General features: G+C 45.9%; 1 protein-coding gene and 1 non-coding gene across 2 annotated transcripts in view; both read right to left on the bottom strand.

Moving 5' to 3' along the window:
- The window catches only part of Cacna1a (calcium voltage-gated channel subunit alpha1 A), a 252884-nt gene that overhangs the window by 99441 nt on the left and 147927 nt on the right, over nt 1-5516 (bottom strand). The window lies entirely within an intron of this gene.
- LOC115068019 lies at nt 872-1000 on the bottom strand. Its single transcript, XR_003847388.1, has one exon. It is a non-coding gene; the product is annotated as a small nucleolar RNA SNORA70 (small nucleolar RNA).

Raw genomic sequence — 5516 nt, 5'->3', positions numbered from 1 at the left:
TTAATGACATTTATTGACTTGCATATATTGAACCAACCCTGCATCTCTGGGATAACGCCTACTTGATCATGTTGAATGATCTTTTTTTTTAATTTTATTATTTTTATTTTATGTGTATGAGTGTGTTGCCTACATGTATGTGCGTGCACCCATGTTGTGAAATGCCATAGAGGTCAGAGAGGGCTTTGGATTCCCCTGGAACTGGAGTTAGGGACAGTTTGTAGCCACCATGTGGGTGGTGGGAATTGAACCCGGGTCCTCTGCAAGAGCAGTCAGTGCTCTTAACCACTGAGCCATCTCTCCAGCCCCTGCACATATTTTATATTCTACAACTGATTTATGCATTGCTGTATTTCTTTTATTTTTTGACAGAGCCAAGAGTGGAACCCAGGGCCTTGCACACAGTAGGTGAGCACTCTACTACTGAGTCATGACTACCACCTTTATTTTATTTCATCTTTTAGACTGCATATAAGATTTTATTACTGAACAGGGTTTGGTGGGGTGTAGGACTCAGAACAGTGGGAGCCCTCAGGAGTGCAGGGCCTGCCTCATGTCCAGGGGACCACAAATGGGGATACATTTGACCCAAGCATTGGAGATGAATAACTTCTCAGATAGCATGTCTTCAAATTAATCTGCAAAGGTAAGACCTCAGTACTTTGAGATGTGGATCTTCTGCTGGTCAGGGAACTCGAATTTGGCTCTACACAGGGCCTCAATCACATGCTCTTTATTCTACAGCTAGGTGCTAATGAACATGATAACCTGGCCAACCTAAGCCCTAGCCACTGTGCCTTGGGGCTTCCCAAAGGCACCCCGTATACCTGTCTGAATTTAAGGTTGGGGACAGCATGGACAGCCACCAGAAAACTGTCTCCAAGTCCCTTTAGGAAACATGCAACAGGCTGCATCCACTAATCAAAGGGGCTGCTATTTGTAGCCACTGCACACTGGCCTCCAAGAGGAAAGGAAGCTGGTTGGCTTTAACTGGCTGCAGAGGCCACCACTTTCGAAAATTAATTATTAATAAAATTAATTCTATTTCATACTAACTGCAAATTATAGATAATTATGGTAGACTGCATGATTTTTTAAAAAAATTTTATTTTATGTGTATGAGTGTAATGCCTGCATGTATATATGTGCACCCGTGTCGTGCAATGCCTGTGGAGGGCAGAAGAGGCCATCAGATCCCCTGGAACTGGAGTTACAGACAGTTGTTAGCTGCCATGTGGGTGCTGGGATTCAAACCCAGGTCTTCTGTAAGAACAGCCAATGTTCTTAACTGCTGAGCCATCTCTCCAGCCCCAACTGCATGATTTTTAAGAAAGATTTAAAAATTACTTATGTGTACGTGTCTGTGTGTAGGTCTGCTCACCAGAGTGCATGATGCCCACAGAGGCCAGAAGAGGGTGTCATTGGACACCTGGGCACTGGAGTTACAGGTGACTGTGAGCTTCTGGATGTGGATGATGGGAACCGAACTCTGGTCCTCTGCAGGAGCAGCAAGTACCTTTACGTGGTGTTTTGAAACGTGTCTACATTGTGGAATGGCTAGCTTGACTTAATTACCATGCACGTTACCTTTCTGTTATGGTTGGGATCATAATGCAGTGCTACTGGGAGGCAGCAGACCCTTTACAAGGTGGGGCTTAGAGGGAGGAAGCCAGTTTATTGAGGGTGGGTCTCTGAGGGGGATATTCAGACTCTGGCTTCTCATGGCTCTCACTCTGTCTGCTCCCTGGCTGCTAGGAAGCAAGCAGTTGCTTCTGCTACATGCTTCCATCATGATGCACTGTCTCACCACTGGCCCAAAGGGAACAGGTATGAGAGACAACGAACTGAAAACTGAACTATGAGCCCAAATCAAACTTTCCTCCTTATAACTTGATTACCTTAGGTATTCTGTCACAGTAACTGATGGAAAGTAGTCAACACACTCATATTCTTTTCTTTCATAGCAAGAACAATGAAAAGTCTCTCAGCCATTTGTGGGTGTGCACATGTACACACAGCCAGAGGTGTTGGTCCTCAGATGCCATCCGCCTTTTCTTTTTCTGGAGACACGGTCTCTCACTGGCCTGGAACTTGACAATCAGGCTAGGCTGACTGGCCAGCAGGCCCCAGGGAGCCACCTAACTCCACCTCCTAAGACTGGGATTGTATACTTGTGCCACCACACATAGCTTCTTTTTTTTTTTTTAACATGGATTCTGGGGATCAAGGTCAGGCCCTCATGCTTGCACAGTTAGCCCTTTGCCCACTGAGCATCTCCCTAGCTCTACTCAACATTTTAAAGTACATAACACATTGTTACCCACAGCCCAACCATATTTTACTCTTGAATTTCTCCTGTGAGGCAGAAATTTTCATCCTATGATCCTGCCCAGTTCCCTTCCAAGGTCCTCATTCCCACAGTCAGTTCACCAGTGCTAAGAAGCTGGCAGTGGGGGGCATAGCACCTCATTCAAGCACAGCACAGCAGGCCCATCAAAGTCAAAAGATGGCATGTGTATGTTTGTGTGCACACACGTGTGTATGTATATGCATGTATCTGAATATGTGTCTCTGTGTGTTATGTGTGCCAGTATATGTGTGTGCCTCTGTGTATTTGTGTGTATATATATGTGCATGTGCATGTGTGTGGTGTGTGTGTCTGTGTGTGCATATGCACGTAGGACACAGGTCAGTTTCCTTGTTAGAACCCTGCAATCCCACCCATCCCTCCTGGGGTAGTCTAGGAAGCCAGTGGCTAGATTTGGGGTCCCAACCTTTGTGTGTTGAGCAGTCAGGCCTAGGAGGTTGGGACCAATTTGTTTCCTGGGTAGAACCGAGCCATGGGAGACCAAGACATTGGCTTTTACTTTAAAAAAGTTTTGTGTATGATATGTGTGCCTATGATGCATGTGTGTGTGTGTGTGTGTGTGTGTGTGTGTACAAAACACAACACATGTAGGAGACAACCTTGGATGTTGGCCCTCACCTTCCACTTTGAGGACAGGGTTTGATTTTTTCTTTTTTATTTTATTTTTTTTTGAGACAGGGTCTTTCTGTAGCTCCAGCTGGCCAGGAAATCACTATGTAGACCAGGCTGGCCTCGAACTCACAGAGATCTGTCTGTTTCTGCCTGTGAGTTCTGGGATTAAAGGCCCATTGAGAGAGGGTCCTTTGGTTGTTCCCTGTGGGGTACACTAGGCCAGCTGGACTTTGAGGTTATATGAATTCTGTCTCTGAACTTCTGTACATGGCTTTACCTATGTTCTGCTGGGATTTAAACTCAGGTTCTTCCACTTAAAGGCAAGGGTTTTACCCACAGAGCCAACATCCATCACTTGTTTGTTTGTTTTTATGGTGTTGAATCAGCCTTACACATTCTAAAGAAGCACTCTCCTCCAGAGCCCTGCTCCAGTCCCGGCTTTCATTGTTCCAGAAGTGTCCTGCTCAGAATCTGGCTGCATGCCCCCAGCCCAAGAGATGTGTTTAGGAGCATGAAGGGCAGGTGAAGGGGCTGAGGATGATGCTGCGGGAGAGAGCAGGTGTGGGCAAGGCACTGGGCCCCAGCTTCAGCACCACAGAAGAAAACCACTGATGCTGCATAAATAGCAGGTCAAGGAATTAAGTTATAATTAAATAATGCCAAGTGATACGTCGTAAATAAGGCAAAACACCACAGGTTTACAACTGCCAGGACCAGCAGGAGCTTCTGAATGCTCTCATCTTGCCAGCACCGGCTCAATGCTTTTTCATTTCTGTCAGAGTGAAGGATGAACAGCAACTCTCTAAGGGTGGCCACGATTTAATTCACAGGGACCTCATCTTGGGTCCCTAAGTGCTCAGCAGCCAATAATAATGGTATTATCAACAACAAAGATGTATGCCTATCAAAATAGAACAAAACAAAAAGATGGGACCAGTGAGATGGTTCAGTGAATAAAGGTGCTTGCCAGAAAGCCTGAAAACCTGAGTTCAATCCCAGGGACTCACCTGGTGGATGGAAGGACAGAATCAATTCCTGAATGTTGTCTTCTTGCCTCCCATGTGTGCTGTGACATGCAAGCCTACACATGCACACGTGTCTGCACGTGCACACTCTCTCATTCACACACTCTCTCACACAACACACACACACACACACATATACTCACACACACGTAAATAACAAATGTAATTTTTTAAAAATGGGAGGCCAGGTGTGGTAGGGCATGCCTTTAACACTAGTACTCAAGAGGCAGAGGCAGTTGGATCTTGTTGAGTTCAAGGCCAGCTTGACCTATATATTGAATTCCAGGTCAGCTAGGACTTTAAAAAAAAAGTGGAGCAAGAATGGAGGCCTCCAGGCCAGGCCAAATTCAAGAAGTAGACACCGACTTGCTGGAAGGATAGACCAGACACGTCCACAGATGGAAGGAAAAATAACAGCCATTAAAGAAAAGCATGTTTGCACTAGACATTAAACACACAAATGAAAACAATCTCTAAAGTACCATTATAAACCTTCTTAATTGGGGAAGGAAATGAAACTGGTCATGGGCAGCAGCATCCAGATCCGGGGCAAGTTTATGAATGGACAACTTGTTACTCAAGTGTAGGCTCACAGAATGAGGAACTGAGAGTCATTCGTATCTTTGATCCTGTAATTATCCCATAGGGTGTGGGGAGTGATTGTATGTGAATGTGCACAGTGGGGCTCCCTGTGAGAGAGGAAGACCCATCTCACCATCCTGTCATCTCGCAGAGTCACAGGACACAGACGGGAGCCAGCTATCCTTGGGGGGCTGGGAGCTCTTGGAGAAGAGGGGGTGAGGTCAAGATGGATGAGACCAGAGAGCTGGCGCCTGTGCTGACCTCTCCCTCCCTTGCTACTTCCAAAGTTAAGTTTAGCCTTTGTGTTAACCAGTGAATGCCACCTTTTATAAATTCTTTCTGCTGTCACCGAGTCTTCAGTTCTCAATGTCAAGGTCACCTCCTCCAAGAAGCCTTCCCTAACCACACGCCACCCTCTGAGTAGTCATGCCTGGGGTTCTCTAAAACTTCATTTACTCTTCCATGATTATTTACATAATTCTTTGGGGTTTTTGTTTGTGCTTTAAATTTAAAAAATTATTTATTTATTACATAGAAGGGGGTCATGCATATGCTACAGTGAGTATGTGGCAGTCAGGGGACAAATTTCAGGTACCAATTCTATCCTACCATGAGGGTCCTGGGAATTAAATTCAGGTTAAGCTTGGTGGCAAGCATCGTTGCCCTCTGAACCAGTTTGCCCCTTTGTTTACTGTGCATTTGAGTGTGAATGTGTGTTTGCAGGTTCATGTCTGTGGGTGCACATGTGTACATGCGTGTGATGGTCAGAGGACACCTGGTCATTCAGGAACAGTGCCCACCTCCTTTGAAGCAGGGTCTCTCATTGGCCTGGAGCTCACCAGTTAGGCTAGACTGCTGGCCCAGGAGCTCCAGCAGGTCTCCTGTCTCTCCCTCTCTAGCATTGTTACGTGTGTGCTCCAATTCTTCCA

This window comes from Nannospalax galili, unplaced genomic scaffold (assembly GCF_000622305.1).
Source record: "Nannospalax galili isolate Female #2095 unplaced genomic scaffold, S.galili_v1.0 scaffold47, whole genome shotgun sequence".
In the NCBI taxonomy this organism is placed as follows: Eukaryota; Metazoa; Chordata; class Mammalia; order Rodentia; family Spalacidae; genus Nannospalax; species Nannospalax galili.
This window is presented reverse-complemented; position numbering and strand designations above follow the sequence as displayed.